This window comes from Bubalus bubalis, chromosome 2 (genome assembly GCF_019923935.1).
Source record: "Bubalus bubalis isolate 160015118507 breed Murrah chromosome 2, NDDB_SH_1, whole genome shotgun sequence".
In the NCBI taxonomy this organism is placed as follows: domain Eukaryota; kingdom Metazoa; phylum Chordata; class Mammalia; order Artiodactyla; family Bovidae; genus Bubalus; species Bubalus bubalis.
Genome location: NC_059158.1, coordinates 70,766,971 through 70,787,347, shown reverse-complemented (window position 1 = coordinate 70,787,347; position 20,377 = coordinate 70,766,971). Strand labels below are relative to the sequence as shown.

The 20,377-nt window shown below is 41.2% G+C and overlaps 1 protein-coding gene across 4 annotated transcripts in view; it reads left to right on the top strand.

Moving 5' to 3' along the window:
• Nucleotides 1-20,377, top strand: part of OSBPL6 (oxysterol binding protein like 6) — a 218,996-nt gene that overhangs the window by 58,517 nt on the left and 140,102 nt on the right. For 2 of the 4 annotated variants that reach the window (XM_045163791.1, XM_045163790.1), the window contains exon 2: nt 7,055-7,137. The exons of 1 other annotated variant lie outside the window; for it this stretch is intronic. The gene's annotated coding sequence lies outside the window, so the exon portion shown is untranslated. Of the gene's footprint in view, nt 1-7,054; nt 7,138-19,112; nt 19,159-20,377 lie in introns of all 4 variants that reach the window. One more of the 4 variants, XM_045163792.1, reaches the window with a different exon arrangement.

Genomic DNA, 20,377 nt, shown 5'->3' with positions numbered 1-20,377 from the left:
TCAATGTCCTGAATGCCCCTGCTGTGTACACTTAAAAAGGTAAATCTTATGTGTCTTTTACCACAACTAAAAACAATAATTTGCCATAAAAAGGAACACGTTTGACTCAGTTCTAATGAGGTGGATGAACCTAGAACCTATTATACAGAGTGAAGTGAGTCAGAGAACGATCAGTACTGTGTTCTAACACATATATATAGAATCTAGAAAAATGGAACAGAAGAATTTACTTACAGGGCAACAGTGGAGAAACAGACATAGAGAACAGACTTATGGACGTGGGGAGAGGGGAGGAGAGGGTGAGATGTATGGGAAGAGTAACATGGAAACTTACATTACCAAATGTAATGTAACTTGCTGTATGGCTCAGGAAACTCACACAGGGGCTCTGTATCAACCTCGAGGGGTGGGGTGGGGAGGGAGATGGGAGGGAGTTTCAAAGGGAGGAGATGTATATATACTTATGGCTGATTCACATTGAGGTTTGACAGAAAACAGCAAAATTCTGTAAAGCAATTATCCTTCAATAAAAAATAAATAAATTTCTTAAAAAAATACTTAACTGAGAACAAGTCATATAATAAGCACATAATAAAAGTTATTGTTATTTCTGTACCACTATCCTTGCTAATCATTTCCACAGGCCCATTCATACTTCTCAAACAATGTCCTAATTTTGATTCAGTAATTGATCACCCTACCCATTGGTTCAATAATTGATCACATAGTTCCTTATACATACTAGGCACTTAGAAAACAATGATTGAATAAATGATGTGACAGCAATGGATTACAGTTGCTTCTTGCTTTTTTCTTTTTACTTTAGGGACCTAATTCTATGACCATGGGCATGGCTTGTGATTAAATATTTAATCCATTTTGATTTGATACTTTAAATGTACTAGTGACATTCTGCATGGATACATACTCATGGCAGAAGTTTATATTTAAGGTAATTAAGCGCATAAAGCACAGATAGGCTTTTTACTCCAGAAATTATGTTACTTCATACTGTGTATTGGTCATTTTAAGTTTTATTTTGTGCCTTTAAAAAACATGTCTGATAAAATTGTGCCAAATTAACATGATTGCCTTGGATAAGAGTAGCTTTCAGATGATTTTAAAATATATCTTATGAAAGAGTGATTGAGAAGCTATCTTTTAAAGTAGGTTAGATATGGAAAATGTGCGTTCCCTACAAGAAAAGGGAACGCTTAAGTCTTAATCTTTCGCAGCTAAGACTCCGTGTTTTACTTGCCTGAGTAACAGCATTTGATTCTTCTAATCTCATTTGACAAAGTACCTGCCTGTTCTTTCTTTTCTGAGCAGCTGTCTAGCTCAGCAGCCGCGTTCCAGTAAAATGTAATCTCACTTCCCACATCACTCCTGGCTTCACTGTCTGCTCTCCTCTCTCCTCCCTTTCGCCGGGATTCAGCGGATGTGGATGACGTCATTTTTTCCTTCGGCCGTCTGGCTGGTGTTAAATGTCGCCCTTCCCAAAGTCAAGAGTGACGAGCCTGCTTCTTTAGCAGTTTTTGCTCCTATTTCAATTGGTGAAAGCTTTGAATGAACAAAAAATTTGAATCATGGAAATTTAGTTAAAAGCTAACACAAAATCAACGCAGGGGTCAGAGATGAATGAATTAGAAGTTCCTGTAACCTGAGACCATAAACCAGTGCCTGATGGAAACAGTGATTGGTACCATCTTGTGGGGTTTTTCAAAATACTACTAGTTGGCCACAATGGGAGCGGGATGGTAATGCCATAAGTTTTTATCAAAGAGACGTTACATGAGCTCACTTAATCATCTAAGCCCTGTCTTAAACATTAAAAAAAAACCTATCATTTTAAGGTTTTTCTATACTTACAGCTGAGAAACAATATATATGATATATAGACACATAAAGCCTTCAAAAATGTACTTGCATTTTCAGATATAAAATTTATTTATAAATAGATAATAAATAATATTATATATTTTAGTACTATATAAATATACATATGGGGCTTCCCAGGTGGTACTAGTAGTAAAGAACCTGCCTCCCAGTGCAGGTAGACATAAGAGACCCTGGTTCACTCCCTGGGTCGGGAGATCCCTTGCAGAGGGACATGGCAGCCCACTCCAGTATTCTTGCCTAGAGAATCCCATGGACAGAGGAGCCTGGTGGGCTTTGGTCCATGGGGTCACAAGGAGTAGAACATGACTGAAGTGACTTAGCACCCTTGTAATGCTATATAAGTATATAATTTATAAGCTATATAAAATTGATAACATAACAATTTATAAAATCTACTACCCCATGTAGCTGGTACATTTCAAAGACTTCTTTGCTTTCTCAGGATATAAATTGCTCTACCTGAAAACGAGAATTGTTCACAGTTCTTAGAGAGGACCTATGTATCCATCTCCTTGGTTTGCTCCTTGGCAGGGAATGGACTGCGTCTGGAAGTGAGTGTGTGTGCGTGTGTGTGTGCGCGTGTGTGTGTGTGTTAGTCGCTCAGTTGTATCCAGCTCTTCGTGACCCCATGGACTGTAACCCACCAGGCTCCTTTGTCCATGGGATTCTCCAGGCAAGAATACTGGAATGGGTTGCCATTTCCTTCTCCAGGAAGTGAATGAGAGGGTGGGAATGACTCCTTCAAAGGAGGCTGGACAACCTTTACCTGATGTAGCTACTGACCTAGATCTTAAGAATGAAATGCCACATGTCTTACACTTCTGTTTCATATTATCCCAGCATTTATTTAACATTTCTACCTGGAGATACCACAGACATCTTTAACTTTTTAACAGTTTGGTCAAAACTAGCCTTACTCACTGGCTAAGCCTGTGCCTCTGTCCTCATGTGAGATAGCTCCCCATTCAGTTAGTTGCTCCAGTCAGACACCAGGGATCTTGTTTGCTGCCTCAATCGTTCACTGCTCTCCTGCACCCTTATTGAGCAATCCTATCCATTCATCTCCGAAATATATCCCAAGCTCATCTTCCTCTCCCATTTCCATTGCCATAGTTTTCCCATTTCTTATCCTTCTCCATCCATTCTTTTAAAAATACAAGTTCCATTCTGTCTGTACCCTGTGTGAAGCCTTTCACTGCCTTCTGTTGCACTAGGAAGTGAAAACGACAAAGCAAAATGCAGATCCTTTGTTTGGCTCTGAATATTTGGTTCCTACCTACGAGCGTCACTTCATTTCACTCCCTCCTGTCCTGGCATACTCTGCTCAAGCTCCACTGGTCTCTTTTCAGGTCTGTAGTATGCCCAGCTCTTTCTTGCCTCAGAACCTTTGCACATGCTATTCCTTTTAGCTAGAGTTTCCTCTCCCACTTTGGCCTTCAGTTTTTAGCTTAAATTGCTAATTCCTCCAAGAAGCCACCTTCTCCTCTCGAGTTGAATTCAGTCCCTGTTATTTATTTCTCATAGTACCATATCTTTTCCTTCTAGTATTTAATGTTTATAATCATATGCTTAGCTGTTTAATTTTTTAATCTCTCTCCCCCATCAGACCATAAGTCCATGAGAACAAGGACAGGTCTGTTTGATGTATCACCATATCCCCAATCCCTAACACTGTCTGGCATGTAATAGAGGCTTAATATATTGCATAAGTGACCAAGTGAATGTCTTCAATAAAAAGAGGATAATAATAACCTCAAATTGCTAACATTTCCCCCTTAGAGTTAGAGGTAGAAAGTTGATGGCTCTCTTGAGTTAAAGGCATTCAGTAGCTGGTGCTACTGCTTCTGTGTGGTCTTAGAGTTTCATGTGATTCTGAATATCCTGGTATTTCTATTCAAAGAGAGACTACCACTTATGCTTATTTCATGGTTCCTGACACTTGGTTAACAATTTAATTTTAAATCACTACTGAGATTTGCCTCGAATGGAAAAAATAATTTTATCCAGGTTGTTTAAAATGTATGAGCCTTACTGTACTGCGTAGAACAGCAAAAATAATTTGCTGCTTTGGTTGTGAAATAAAAATTTATTTCTCTGCATGTGTTATTTCTTCCCCCTACCTAGTGTAAGTAACAGATCCAGTATTATCTCCATAATAAGATTTTGATTGAACGGTAGGTAAGGCTCTAGCCTAAGCCATATTAAAACGTACTTTTCCAGAGTATGCTTCGTTTCAGGGCTAAAGGGAATGCAAATGGAAAGTGACATGATGGATTTGACTGCAGCAACCTCTTACTTGGTGATTTGGCAGAACTAGAGCTTGTCTTCCACTCCCTGTGGGTTTCTGCCACTTGAGGGGCTGTGTGGAGGTGTGCCTGTCTCCTTGATCAGCTGGGAGGTAGTGGTTGCATTTTCTCTAGATGTCTTTTCTAGATCCATTGGCTGAGTATGCTTGGAATATGATTGCTTACTGTTTTCTTCTTAATTAAAAAAAAATCATAACATATGGAAGGCTTTTCATAATTGCACTTCTGCTAATTTGAAAATGCTGTTACAAAGCACTTTCTGTTGTTTGCTAGGAGTCTTACTAAAAACTCAGGCTGGGAACTGAGTTTAGGGATGGTGGTGTCCTGTGTAGCCCTGCAGGATGTGGAAAACAACGCAGTCTCACACTGTCGTGAGGAGCAGGCTGGTGTTAGTCCAAGTCAGTGCGTGGTGACCTGGGTACAAAATACTCTGTTAAACCCTGTGTGGAATGCACAGAGGTTGAACTAATCCTCCTTTAGTGAGAAACAAGTATACATGGAATGATAAAAGCCAACGATTTATCCATGGGGCTGTTCTGTCTTTTAAGGTACATCTGCATACATGCTGCGTTTTGGGGCCTTGAAGCAATCCTATGAAGTAGGTGGGGAGTGTGTGTGACTCATAGGGTTCTGCCTAGTTTACTGATGGCAAAACTGAGCTTCACATGATTTACGACATGTTCGTGGGTATATAGGTGGTAAGTGGCAGGACCAGCACACAAAGCCGTGTCTTAGGCTCTAAGCTCCCAGCCTAAGATTCCATAGAACAGGCCTATAGGAGTTCAAAGAAGGGGAACATGTTCATATGCCCGGGCACCCTGCACAGACCCCGTCCTCCTTGCTCTCACAGGTTTGGAAGAGACCTCAAAGCCTCCGTCTAGACCCTGACCCCTTCCTCTCTTGCTTTACCAGTTCTGTCCTCTTTTGGTGTTTCTATAGTTCTGACCAGAAGGGGGTGACAGGATGAGATGGTTGCATGGCATCACTGACTCAATGGACATGAGTTTAGGCAAGCTCCGGGAGATGGTGAAGGAGGGGAAAACTGGCGTGCTGCAGTCCATGGGATCGCAAAGAGTCAGACACGACTGAGCGACTGAACAACAGCAATAGTTCTGCCCTTACCACTGGTTCTCTCCTGTCTTTCTTCTCCAAGTTTTTCTCCTGATCCAGCTTCCCCTTCCTGTCACCATCCTTTGCCTCCCTTCTTCCCCCAACTGTGAGAGCATGTCCTAAATCTCCTGTGTGAATGTCACTCACCCCTCAGCCTGAAAGTTCCTTATCAGTAAGATCTCCAGCAGTGTCTGCATTCTCATCTCGGCCCTTCCTCTCTTTGGTCTGCATGGAGGCTGCCTCAGTGGGCCAGCCGCCGTTTCCTGAGTGTCTCCTCTTGCGGTTTGGACTCAGGACGCCTGCTGCGGCTCTGTCTTCCAGTGCTCTTCCTCTCCTCTACCCCTTAAGTATTGACACTGAAGGTCTGGGTATCAAGTTGTCCTCTGAGGCATAAGAACCGAGTTATCCACAGCCATCTCTTCACGTCCAGCGGCTGCCCCTATCAACCAAAAGATGACCATCTCTAGCATCTCCAGTTCCTGTGCTCTCCTGGGGTTCCGATCTCCACATATCATACCACACGATGCCCAGAATGGAGCAGAAATTCTTTCCATCTATTATGGAATCCTTCCCCCATTTCCCCAAAATAGCAGCCTTGGTGGCATCTTTATATGGGGTTATCGGGAAACCCTGATACTCTTTTCTTAGAATTATTTATTATGGCCTCGTAATTAGCCTCCCTTTCAGTCTCGCCCCACTCCAGACAGTCTTCCATTCTGCTTCTAGAGTTACTTTCCTCTCAATTTAGTCTGATTACATCACTGTCCTGATGAAAGGTCCCTGACTCCTATTTGTCTTCCCTACAGGGCGGGAGCCAGTTCCTTTCACAGTGTCTAGCCACTGGGCCTTGAATGCAGTAGACACTCAAAAATATTTGTTGAGTGAATAAATTTGGTTCCAATCTCGTCTGTCAGTTTTCTCTCTCTGTAACTTTTCCCTGTGCTGTTGTGTATCCAACTTCTCACCATTTCCCAAACGTCTCCACTTCTTGACTATTTCCTGCTTTTGTTGGCTTTATTCTTCTGTCCCACTTAATACATTTCAACTCAATCAAACCTGTTTTCTCTTGGGCATCTTGTAAGTTATTTTTCTGTTCTGAAGAAAGCATCCTTTGTCTTTTACTTTTATTGTCTTTGTTGATTTCAATCAACTCTCATTGCATCTCTTCCTTTTCTGTTCTTTGTCTACTTCTGTTGTTAATTTTTGTATTTCTGATTCTAAGTGTTTTTAATTCTCCAAGTGCTTGTGTGAGAATATTTAATTCAGTTTGGAATGTTGTGTTATGGTTTTCTTCTGTTTCATGATTTTTGGTGGGGAGAATTTTCAGCAGCTGTTCGATTTTGTGCTGATATTTTTCTGTTCCTGGGCATTTCATGACTGTTTCCTGGTTCAGGAGCGCTCATTTCTGTCAGAGGTGCAGTTTCTTTAAGGGACGATGGTGGTGCTGGTGGATGGAGAGGATCTGGGGTGTGCAGTGTCCTCAATTTCTCCTTCTAAGATCCTTCACCATCCTGGCACCGCTCCTTGCTTTACTTCTTTCTCTTCTAGAAGCACTAATTTTCTGGGTCCTGGGTCTTTCTCACCTTTAAGCCCTTTCTTGACATGTAGCAGGTGCTGAGAACTACCAGGTCTCAGGCCTGAGTGTGGTGTGTGGGCTGTTGGTGCAGGACTGTCCTTCCCTTTCTGGGGGGTGATTCTGCTTGAACTTCATCTCCGTGTCGCTTTTCTCCTGTTCACAGGGCTTCCCTGCTCTTCACACACCCTGGATTGTAGCAGCAGCAGGAGCTGAGTTTGAAGTCGGTGTTTATTTCTCCACTCACAGGTAGTTTGAAGCTTGTGGTATTCCCTGTTCCTAATAATGCTGAATGGTTTGGGTCTCATGATGATATTTGCCCTCTTATTGATTCTGTGGTCTTGGGAGAAGGATGTTAGCGTGATTTGAGTCCATGCAGCTGTTATTGTCCTCCAAACCTGAAGGTTCCTGCTAGGAAAGTTTTATTCTCCCCACTTTTAGATAAGAAAACTAAGAAAAGCGAAACTACTTAGCTGAGGTTGCACGGATACCATGTACTGGAAGAAAAGGAGACCTGGCTTTTTTGCTTCTATCAGAAAGCATTTAATCCCCTGTTGCGAAGCCTATTTATGTAATTTTTCTTGATAAATTTCGAGTGCTATAGGGAAGTGAAGGTCCTCTAAAAATGTTTAACATTTCTTTAAAATAAATTTCAGGTTTGGTTATGGGTGTGATGGTATGTAAATATGTACAAACTGGAAGTTTGTGTGACTTTCTGTTTTTACAATGAAACGAATCTTTTTTTATGATTTTCTCTCAGTGTGTGTTGTTAAAGATCAACAAAGAATATAGTCCGATTCATGACCCTGATGTCAGTTTTTAGAAAAGAACAGCCCCTGGTGGAGAACATGATTCTATTTCATGAAAGAAGGCTCAGGAAGTACTGCTGTCTGTCCCTGCAACAGTGTCGGGTTCCTTTTTCTGCAAGGAGGAGAAGGGAGATGTTTGTGTCAAGTCTTCAGTCTCAGTGTTTCTCTTGAGCTTTGGTTTGGGGATTTGAAGACAAAGAGTGTCAGGTATTTTTAAGGAAGAGTAAAAATTATCTGGCTTGTTTCATGTTCTTCCTATACAAGTAGCATCTACTCATGCTATATCTGAAAAATAAAAAAGTACAAAGAAAGAAAAAAATCACCTAAAATCTTATTATCCAGAATTAACTTTAATTTTCTGGTATTGTATGCCCTGCTGGGTTTTTTTTTTTTTCTATTATGTATTTTTTTAAAAACAAAACATTCACTGTTTAAAACAAAACATTGTGCATGCTAGTTTGTAGCCTGCTTTTTTGAGGTACCAATAAAATATGAACATTTTCCCAATAAATCATCTATGACCTGATGTTTACTAGCTGTACATTTATTTTCTTACATAGATGTGCCACACTTTACCTAATCCGTGTGCTATTGTTGATTTAGGTTGTTTTAGGTCATTTTTGCTCTTTATAGCATTATAGTGAATGTTCTTGCAAATATATCTTTGTATATATTTCTGATATATAAGGAGTTACTGATTCTCCTGTAAGATTGACTGTCGTTTTTCGGTTTGAAGAAATAGGTAAATGTACAGAACCTTTTTATGTCTATTGCCTTTCCTTCAACTTTTCAGCCTTTGTTTTGTGTTTGAGTTTAGGGAACTCCCTACAGGCTTATTCCTTGACTCTGTTTTTCTTCCTCTGGACTCACTTCTGCATCAAATACTTCTGTTTTCTACAACTTCAGGTGCCATCTTTATGCTGTTGATACCCAGATGCTGACCTATTAGCCAATTTATAAGTAAATCTTCAAATGCTATTATGAAGTCTCCAACTAGATGCCTGATTCATAATCTCACAGCAGCATACCCAAGCCCTGAACATGCAGGATCCTTTCCACTATCTCCTACCAGGAGAGTTGTGAGCCGTAGAGCCCAGCTATCTAACTGCCTATTGGACATTTTACTAAGGTTGCCGATAAGACATTTCAAGTGCAGAATAATAACCATAGCTGCTAATCTTTTACTGAGATTATTGTTTGCCATGCTAAGTGTTTCACTTTATATGCATCAGTTTTTTTATCGCAACCATCATGAAGTTGGTACATAATTCCCGTTTTACAGATGATGAACAAAGAAGCACAGAAGCTTGCAGAGAAGCCAGTAAATCTTACTGTGCTCTTTACAGATATGCTGTGTGGTTTACAAAGTGGAATTCTTGACGCTTCACCCTACAGTATCTTCCAAAAGTATTTCTTATCTTGGTAAATGGTGCGCTACCTACCAAGGAGCTCATGCTAGCAAATCAAGAGACATCCTTGGTACCTCTTTCTCCCTCATTTGTCAGTATATCCCCGGTTGATCATGCCTTCCAGATATACCTTGATTAATGCCTCTGTTCTGCACACCTATTGCACGCCTCCCCGCCACCCCTTCCCAAAGCAGACCTCCATCATCTCCTGGGCCTCTGCTCCTACCCCTCAGGACCAGTCCTCACACACAGATGGTCTCTTCCTCCCCTGTTCATGGCCTCCCATTGTACTTAGAATGAGTAGAAGTCACTGCTCTGATTTAGAAGGGGTTGCTCCTCTTCCCAGCCTCACTCTCACCTCTCTTGACTGAGCCAGACCTTCTCGTCCTTAGGGCTTCTGCACCTGCTCGTCCTTCTGCCGGAAATACTCCTCAGCTCCCTTCTTCACCTGAGCAACTCCTGCTCCTCCTCCTAGTTTCGTTTTAAATGTTCTTTGGTGGAGCCAAAGCCTTCTCAGATCCCTTGATAAAAATGATGAGTCCCCCTTATATTCTCACACTCCCGCTCCTCACCCTCAGAATGCTGAACACAATTTATACCCTCATAGTCTTAGAGTCGCTTATAATATAATTTTAGACTCTGAGGGATTATCTATCTTCTATCTTCCTCCTGGTGCCACTCCACCTATCAGTGCTCTGAGAAGACTGGGCTGTTTTTGTTCCCTTTGAACCTAAGTACAAATCCTGGCAGACAGGAGACATTCTTCAAATATTTGAATAAAAAAAGAAGCATATTGGAGCTTCCCTGGTGGCTCAGGTGGTAACGAGCCTGCCTGCAGTGCAGGAGACCCAGGGTTTGATCCCTGGGTCGGGAAGATCCCCTGGAGAATTCCATGGACAGAGGGGCCTGGTGGGCTATAGTCCATGGGGTCTCAAAGGGTCGGACATGACTGAGCGACTAACACTTCACTTCAAGCATATTGAGCTTTGGCCACCCCTGAAGTGAGATGAGCTGGGTGTCTCTCCCTCCAGGGTTGTGGGTGTGTATTTGTTTCTCTTGTTTGTCCAGGGGGAGCCCAGGGACTTAAGGCCCAAGACATACATTTAGACCAACAAGGGGAAGGGAGAGGTGGCCTCAGGGAGTGAAAGATGGTCCATAATGGAGGAGGCAGAACTGAAGGAGGGTGAAAGAGCCTCAGCTCTGCTTCCATCCCAGTGGGAGAGCCCCTTTTGATCCCCCACAGGGGTTGAAGGATTGAATTAGACCCAGTTTTTCAAGTTTTTATTTGGTAAGCCATCTACTCTGTCAATACCGTAAAGCCAAACTTAGCAACAGTTACTATGGTTTTTTTTTTCTTCTTCTTCTTCTTCTTCCTGCTCCTCTCAACTAGAGGAATATCTGTGTTTAATTTTCTATGGCATAAAATTTCGGTAACCGTGAGTGTGTCATGTCTGCTTACAAGGGCTTTCTGTGGGAGCAGAAAGGAGATTGCAAGGGGCCCTTCATGGTTGATTACTGCGGAGGAGGTGGCATTCAGCGAAGCCCTCTCAAAAACCATATGTCTTCTGGCCATCAAGTCTGTCCTTCAGGGCACCTGTGTGGAGATCTTTTAAGGCTCCCAGTAGTCTCGGTTTTGAAGATAGTTGTTCTTTCTGATCACACACTCTTCCTGCCTAAAGCAGTGAAACCACAGAACTATGTTGATTTAGATTCTAAATCTCTATAACAGTGACAATACCCTCAGAGGCACCAGCGCCAAATGGAGACAATTTCTGTATTCCTATTTGACTGCATTTCCCTCATCAGACTACAGATACTGGTGGCAGCAGCCGTCCTACACGTGTGCTTATCATTGTGTAATTTCGTCTCCTGAAATGCTGAACTCTGAGCAGGAAGAAATGTGTTTTCTCATACGTCTGTGCCTGTGTGTTTATCCTTTGGATCCTTAAGAATATCTGAGACTGAGGAGTGGTGTTCCATTGAAACTACAGTTAACTGTATGAGCTACTACACCAAAAATGTTCCCTGGGCACTTGAGAGGTTGCAAAGGCTGAGTTCTTGATTGCGCTGGAAATAACTCCTGCATTGGAAAGCTACCATCCATTTTTAGAAAATTGTTGTCCAAAAGATATAGAGCCTGGAATACTGTCACTTCATTTCTCTTTTTTAAATGTGGGATTAATGTTAGTCATTTACAACTGGGATTGGCACAGTTTACAGAAGGGGCAGATAGTATATATTAAGGATTTCGTGAGCCATACAGTCTGTTGCCAACCACTCTGCTGTCGTAGTGTGAAAGCAGCCATAGATACTACACAGATACATGGGCATGGCCGTAGGTCAATAAAACTTTCATTGCAAAATAAGCAGAGGGCAAGATTTGACCCATGGACCATAGTCTGCTGCTATAATTAGCATAATTGCCCAAATCAAAGAGAAGGAAATGGCAACCCACTCCAGTATTCTTGCTTGGAGGATCTTGTGAACAGAGGATCCTGGTGGGCTGCTGTCCATGGAGTTGCATGGAGTTGGACACGACTGAAGCGACTTAGCATGCATGCATGCATTGGAGTGGGAAATGGCAACCCACTCCAGTATTCTTGCCTGGTGAATCCCAGAGACAGAGGAGCCTGGTGGGCTGCTGTCTATGGGGTCGCACAGAGTCGGACACGACTGAAACGACTTAGCAGCAGCAGCAGCCCAAATCAAAACAGTTAAAGCAGGAGAAATAATTTGAGTGAAACAAAAAATAAGAGCTTTTTTGCTCTCATATGATCAGTGCCTAAACTCAGACTTTCGAGAGGAGCTCAAGGGTCTTTGTTAAACAACTATGACCAAGTTAGATGCCATCAGTATCATAGATACCAACATTGGTTACTTGATCAAGGCCGTTTGAGTAAAACTAAATTTGTATGTACAGAGATCCATAATTCCTACTTACTCCTTATGATTAATGCTAATACTGTAGACTGCCTTTCAGATCAGATCGGATCAGATCAGTCGCTCAGTCGTGTCTGACTCTTTACGACCCCATGAATCGCAGCACACCAGGCCTCCCTGTCCATCACCAACTCCCGGAGTTCACTGAGACTCACGTCCATCGAGTCAGTGATGCCATCCAGCCATCTCATCCTCTGCCTTTAGTCAGCATGAATTAGACGCCTGCTATTTGTTCCTTCCTGACTTGAAGAGTTCATGGCATATCTCTATCTTAGAATAATTTTGGATCTTTACTAAAATAATATGAGTTTTTGGTAAGCAGTACATCCTGTGTGATTACCATGTGTGATCATGGCCCCTGATGTGATCAGTATGAGGGAGCACTATTTTCTCTGTAACCCCTGAGCATTTCTGATGTGGACTGTGGACAGAATCTGTAGAAGGTAGCAAATATTAAAGAACATTGAAATCACTGTATAAGAGGAGACATTACCACTGGTGAGCTGTGCAAAAATAGGTTTCAGAAATTCTTTTGAAAAAGTAGAAATGGATGACAAATTGAGTTGGTTGGTGATTTGCTTTTGTGAAGAAACTTCTTCCAGAAGACATGAGAATCTCAGACATTGATAACTAAATTTGATAAGGGTAAAGGTTTGTTAATAATTCAGTGGTTTACAGGAATTTTAGATCTGGTCCAACCCTTTCCATTTCACAGTTGGGGAAATTGAGGCTATCTGAGTAATATCACCATACTCATTTTCTTATTTTCTGTATTGTCTACATGCTATATATTCTGAAGAGATAAATTCTGAGTTAGCAAATCAAAAGTGGATATAGCAGTGTTATGTTTTTTATGTGCATTTTTATTTCATCCATCATTGTAGTGGAGGTGGGCCTGACAGTTGCCATTATTTAGCAAATAGAAATATAGGACTCCGAGTTAAATTTGAACTTCAGACAAACAAGGGATCATTTTTTAATATAAAAGTAGAGTATTATTACTCAGTGCTCTGTGGTGACCTAAACAGGAAGGAAATCCAAAAAAGAGGGGATATATATATATCCCTATATATATATATATATAAAAATCCAAAAAAGAGGGGATATATATATATCCATATATATATATATATATATATATATATAGGGCTTCCCTGATGGCTCAGGCGGTAAAGTGTCTGCCTGCAATGCGGGAGACCTGGGTTCGATCCCTGGCTTGGGAAGATCCCCTGGAGAAGGAAATAGCAACCCACTTCAGTACTCTTGTCTGGAAAATCCCGTGGACGGAGGAGCCTGGTAGGCTACAGACCATGGGGTCACAAAGAGTTGGACACGACTGAGCGACTTCACACACACACACACGCATGCATTTTTTTTTATTCACTTTGCTGTACAATAGAAACTGACTTAACAATGTAAAGTGACCATAATCCAGTAGAAATTAATTTTAAAAAGGTGTAATATTAGGATATCCATGGTGGCACAGTGTATAAGAATCTGCCTGCCAATGCAGGGGACATGGGTTCAATCCCTAGTCAACGAAGATTCCATATGCTGCAGAGCAGCTAAGCCTGTGGACCAAAACTACGGACCCCACACTCTAGGGCCCTCCAGCCACATCTACTGAGCCTGTGTGCCAGAATTACTGAAGCCCGAGTGCCTAGAGTCCATGCTCCACAAGAGAAGCCACTATAATGAGAAGCCCGCACACCGCAGTGAAGAGTAGCCCCCACTCACCGCAACTAGAGAAAGCCCTTCCAAACAACGAAGACCCAGTGAAGCCAAAAAAAAAAAAAAAAAGAACACGGTCTTTTAAAGTGTAATATTAAATGCAATATTTGAGATACACTAAATGATTAATTGTTTCACATTTAACCAGATGTCCTATATTTTATTTGGCAACTCTGAGAGCGCACAAGATGAAAATTGAGAAAGGCTAGCTGTGATGGCTACCAGGATTGGCCAGTTTGCGAATCCTAGCACCAACCTCCGAGAAGGCGATGGCACCCCACTCCAGTACTCTTGCCTGGAAAATCCCATGGACGGGGGAGCCTGGTGGGCTGCGGTCCACGGGGTCGCTAAGAGTCGGGCTCGACTGGGCGACTTCACTTTCACTGTTCACTTTCATGCATTGGAGAAGGAAATGGCAACCCACTCCAGTGTTCTTGCCTGGAGAATCCCAGGGACGGGGGAGCCTGGTGGGCTGCCGTCTATGGGGTCGCACAGAGTCGGACACGACTGAAGTGACTTAGCAGCAGCAGCAGCAGCACCGACCTCAGGAGCTTATTAAAGATTCTAGTTTCCAGGCCTATACCAGAGTCTGAATCAGTAGGACTGGGATGCAGTTCAAGTATTAATACTGCTAACAGTGTCCCCAGGTGATTTTGCAGAGCTTTGGGGGCTGCTGTTTTGTACTGTTCACTCACTGGTGTTCTCTGGAACTTAAGTCTTCAGGGAGGTAGCTCTGTCTATGGTCTTGACACCATTACCCTCCGCTGGCTGAAACTCTGTAAGGGTTTTGCTCCATTTTTTGGGTGGTTGCTACTGTGGAGGTTGTCTTGAGGCTTACTTAGCAAATTAGCCCCTCACCTTCATTTCCTTCATTCACAGTGTGATATCAGGGCCTGGGTTTACGGGAAAAGTGGGGACAGATTTGATAAAATGAACTCGTTTGGAGAAGGGAGATAACAGAGGAAGGGGTCAGCCTAAAATCCTGTAGAGCTTCCTTTCAAACACCCTGTTCTCACTAAATTCCTCTGTTTTCCCACTTGTCAGTGTTTCCTTCTAAATGATAGAACTTCAGTTAAAAATGACATCTGTGGAAGTCATCTGGTCTAAAATCCCTGGAATGAATCCATTCAAATTTTGGAGTTCACATCATCCTGTGGTTTGACCTTGATGTCTGTGATTTCTCTGCTGCAAGAGGCGGCAATCAGGATCTGGGATAAACAGTTGAGAAGTGAAGCTCCTTGATTCAGTGGGCCACACGGCCAGTTACATAGTTCTGTGGACCTTGGGAACCTTTTCTCTTTGGCAGAAAAGCTGGACAGCCCTGTGATGTTTTAGAGGAAAAAAAAAAGTAAAAAGCCGGTGTTTAGAGAAAGCAGCATAGTCTCTTAGGAGAAAGATCCCTCTCACGGATAGGAGGTGTCAAACTGTAAGAGGAAATATGAACTTAGAACCTAACTCTAACTAGAATGTGAAGGTTTAGCCAACAGGGTGATAGCCTGAGTGAGGGTTTTAGCCTCAAGCTTTGCTTTTTCTTGAATTGACCAGTTCTTTAACTGAGATACTGTGTAATGTTCTTTACCTTAACAAAGGAATAAGAAATGGACAGTTTCAGTCATGTTTTTGTTAAGTAAGTTCATAAGCAGCAATTCAGATGGTCTTCTTTGGGCCATCCTAAAACTCAGGGGTTGGCAGTGTTGACTGGCACTTTTTAGGGATGTCATGGACAAAATGGCCATGGCATTTGAGGAGTGCACCAGGTCATTTCATGCAGAACCAAAGGCCACAGGAAGAGCTGAACTGAAAGGAACATGTTCCCCTAACCCAGATCTTAAAAGACATGGGCACACTACAAGTGGGCACTTGGTATGTACAGCTATCATTTGAAGATAAGATTAATGCAAAAGAATTTATCCAAGTGATTTATTAAAGTATATTTTGAACAAGAATGTGCTTATTTAAAACATTGCTTTGACATGCTTATTTAATTTGAAACGTGGTCCCATGACAGCACACCACCCTAGCCTGTTGTTCTTTCAGGGTACATCTGACTCTTGGAGATTAGACTGGGATATTAGAATAGAACCACACCTGGAAAGCACACACAGTCTCTCTCTCCCCTGTCCTCTTTCTTTGAGTTGTATTTTGTGATAGTTGTAAGGTTAGCCTAATAGGTTTAAATAAATAAATAAATAAAATAAACGGAGCCCAGATGTCCACTGAGCTTCCTTGAGTTGAGCCTTAAGATTGGAAAGCCAGATGTTTAGCTTACAAAGTATAATCAATTTGCCTTAAGAATTTAATGTTTCTTATCTCTAATGTTGTGACTTTTATATGAACATTGTTTTGGATGGCCAAGCTTCAGTGGATTTTGTAAGAATAGATTCTCAATTTTGATCATGTGAATTATCACCATCATTTAAAATCCTAAACCATCTTCCTTCTGTCGTCGGGTTTTAGGCATCTTCTTTCAGCCATCAAGTTGGTATGTACACAAGACACTCAAACTTTTCCTAAAGGCCTACATTTTTGCATTATTATGCAAAATAAGTCATATAGTATATTCTGTGACCAAATATGAGTAACATTTATGTTATCCATATTTTATACTTAACCAGCTTTATTATGGTTTTTTTCAGGTAAGAATTAATGAAAAATGAGTGGATATACCTCATGTTACTACTGAAAGAAATATATTAATGATCTCTTCAGACATTCCAGGATGGAATGTAGTCTATTAGTAATTACAAATCTTCATTATTATTGATTTTATATATTTGTATATTACTTGCAGTTTAGAAGTTTTATATCCATTGCCTTCCATGATACTTAGCAACATTCCAGGGTTGTTTTGAGTGAGGTGGGCACCACTCCTTATCTCCAGCTTATAGATTAATAAAATGAGGTTCAGAAAAAATCCAGAGACCCAATAGCTACAAAGTAGTGGGAGGAGATGAAAGTTCTAGCTTTTTTTTTTTTTTTTAAAGACTTTTCTCTTGGAACATTTCAAACATGTACAAAATAAACAGAATAGTATGGTGGATCCCCATGTACCCATCACCCAACCTCAACAATGATCAACATACTGCCATCTTATATCATCTATACCTTTACCAGCTCTTACCGCCACATGCTGGTGGTTTTCATAGTTTTCAAAGTAAGGTCTACATACACTGCTCTGCTAAGTCGCTTCGGTCGTGTCCGACTCTGTGCGACCCCATAGATGGTAGCCCACCAGGCTCCCCTGTCCCTGGGATTCTCCAGGCAAGAACACTGGAGTGGGTTGCCATTTCCTTCTCCAATGCATGAAAGTGAAAAGTGAAAGTGAAGTCGCTCAGTCATGCCTGACTCTTAGCCACCCCATGAACTGCAGCCCACCAGGCTCCTCCATCCATGGGATTTTCCAGGCAAGAGTAGTGGAGTGGGGTGCCATTGCCTTCTCCGCTACATACACTGGAAAGTACTAATCTTAGCTATATAGTTTTGACAAATGGATGTACTTATGTAACTTACACCCCTCTCATGATGATTCTGTCTCCCAGAAAGTTCTTTCATGCCCCCTCTCAGTCAACTCCCCCCTCATCTCAGATAACCACTGTTCTGATTTTTTCACCTGATATTAGTTTGCTTGTTCTTGAACTCCTCATAGGAGTGGAATCTCTCAGTCTGGCTTCTTTTGTTCAGCATCATGGCTGTGAAGCTTTAGTTTCTTCACCTAGAATTCAGTGCTATTTGTTGAGACGGGAGCTATATCTTCACATAATTATAGAAAGATGATTCCCTGAATGATAGATAGCCTTTGAAAACCCAGGCTCTGGCTCATCTCTCTTTGAGTGCACATATAGACATGAAGCGGAGAAGGCGATGGCACCCTACTCCAGTACTCTTGCCTGGAAAATCCCATGGACGGAGGAGCCTGGTAGGCTGCAGTCCATGGGGTCACGAAGAGTCGGACACGACTGAGCGACTTCACTTTCACTTTTCACTTTCATGCATTAGAGAAGGAAATGGCAACCCACTCCAGTGTTCTTGCCTGGAGAATCCCAGAGACCGCAGAGCCTAGCGGGCTGCTGTCTATGGGGTCGCACAGAGTCGGACACAACTGAAGCAACTTAGCAGCAGCAGCATAAACATGAAGAGTTTTTCTTTACATATGGAGGATCCATCATTCTCTCCAGTGACAGTGCTGATTCCATTCTGAGGGTTGATGATGAAGGAGTGCTTCACCCTGAAATAATTTACCAACTTAGTCATTTGCTTTTAAGGCATGCATTCTCACCCCTCAGGCCCTCAACCAATTTCTCCTAATGTATTTGCTTATATGTTCTTGGCACCCTCTTGCTCAAACTCCATTTGAGGTTGTGCTGATTTTTTAAGGTCAGGTACTGATAATTGTAAGATCCAGAAAGTCATTTACTTGTCTTGTCATTTTTAATTAGATTACTTAATGGTTCAGTTTTGCTAATTAAGTAGAAGAGAAATGATCAAAATAGTGGTTCCATTAGTATATGCAGATCTTGCTTTTCATTTCATTTTATTTAAATCAGTGAAGACTCAAAAGTAGAATTAGATCCAAATGTGTTTTTCTTCTGTAGGGAATTTTCTTTGAATTCTTTAATTCAATTATCTCTATTTTAGGTTAGAAAAGAACAACACAGACCAAAAAAAAAAAAAAAAAGGCAGAATGATTCGTTTAGCTTTTAAAGAGGAAATGTGTAAGAATTTATATAAGGAAGTTTCATAAGTAGAACAGTGAACTCAAGGAAGAACTAATTTATAGGTGCCTCTGGCTCCTTTGACTGGCAGTGGTTTCTTTCTCAAAGAAAGCTTGTACACTGATGTTGCTGAATGACTTGTAGTTTCTTAAAATGATTGGAAAGAAGAGAGCCTGAAAAGTAAAAATAACTTTGGCTTTATTCCCTCTGCTGTTTAAGTTTGAGTCAATACTGGATGACTTGTTTCCCCATATTAAACTTTTGAAGTAATCCTAGCAGCCATTGATGGTCATTGCTGAGATCCCATTCATTCATTAGGAGATGTACAATGGTAATCTAACATTTTTCTTCAGTTATTAGCTGGAATAAATTACTAGTTCCTGTAAAGAGAAACTGTTCTGTGTCAAGGTACAGCTTGTAATAGAAAAGCAGGATAAATGCTGACCCTTCCCCTTTATTTACCAGTTTCAAAATGAATTAGTTAGGTATCCTCCTTTAAAGGTGACCAGTGCTTTTTTTTTAAAGATCATAATGAACTTTGGGATTTAAATGCATTTGATATATTTCAATCCATTTGCAGTAATTATTTCATTTGATGATCAAATTGTCTGGTTTTTGTCTAGGGGAGCCTTCTCCAGTTGGCTTCTGAGCTGTAGGTATATGATATACGTAAGTATCCATGCGTGTATGCATCAATATGTCATCTATTTTTCTATCTTTCTGTTTACTTATGATGTGGTTCTACTAGTCTTTGATAGCAAGATGTTCCTATCTCATTGTATTTTTTGTTCCCAGACCTGAAATTAGCCATTTCTCCAAGGAGCTCTGGTTCCTTTTAATAGAAATTGTATTTCAGGACACAATATAAACACTCATGGTGGTGATTACTACTTGGTTTGTCATTATTTACAGATCTTTTCAGAGGATAAACTTAGAAATTTTTATCTTTACATAAGCTGCTTCATGAGTTTGTACCAATACTTCTAATTCACATTGAAGATTATGAAAAAATGATGATTGGGTGGAAAATAATGGGGTGAATAAACAATGACTGTAAGATCATGTAAAAGGCACTGAGGAAATGATTAATGAAATTATGGAAAATAGAACTGCAAAGGGAACTTAAAATAGGCATGGTCTGTTTCTCTACCTACTCCTTTGCCTGTTCATAAAAGCTAAGTTTCAAGCTGTCTGAGTAGAGAAGGGGTTCAGGAAGGTGAAGCTCAAATATTAGTCACTGGCTTTGGCAGGACAGAAATGACTGCAGGCCTCAATGTGAACTGATTCGTGTGAGCTAAAGAGATCAGAAAACAGATGGCCGCAGTTCAAACGGAAAATTTTGTATTGAGCAAATTTCAACTTTAGTTGACCCTCCTGCAACTCTTTTCCCAGTTTGAACTTTTTCTTGGAGAAAGGCTTTTATCTCTAGCAATGAGAAACTTGGTATGGGAAAGCAGAGCAAAATTAGTTGCCGACAAGCCCCTCACACACATGGTGGTTCTGGATTTTCCTTTTTGGACAAGAGCGCTCTAGTTTATCGTTTTTATCAGATTTCTCCTACTGATCTTAACTTTAATATTGTTGCTGCTGTTATTATTTAATGAGAGACCATGTGTAGGATGTTTTGACTAGTGTTTTGTATTTAATATTTAGTATAATATTTAATATTATACCAGGTGGAGGCAAGAAGCCTGGGCTGTGGTGTCCCCAGTTCAGTCTGGAAGGCATATGTATTCATGTACACAATCAATATCTAAAGCAAAACGTTGCCTGTATGCAAGGTATCATAATAGAGATGCAAACTTGAATTAGTTTATTTACTCCATGCTGCTGCTGCTGCTGCTGCTAAGCCGCTTCAGTCGTGTCCGACTCTCTGCGACCCCGTGGA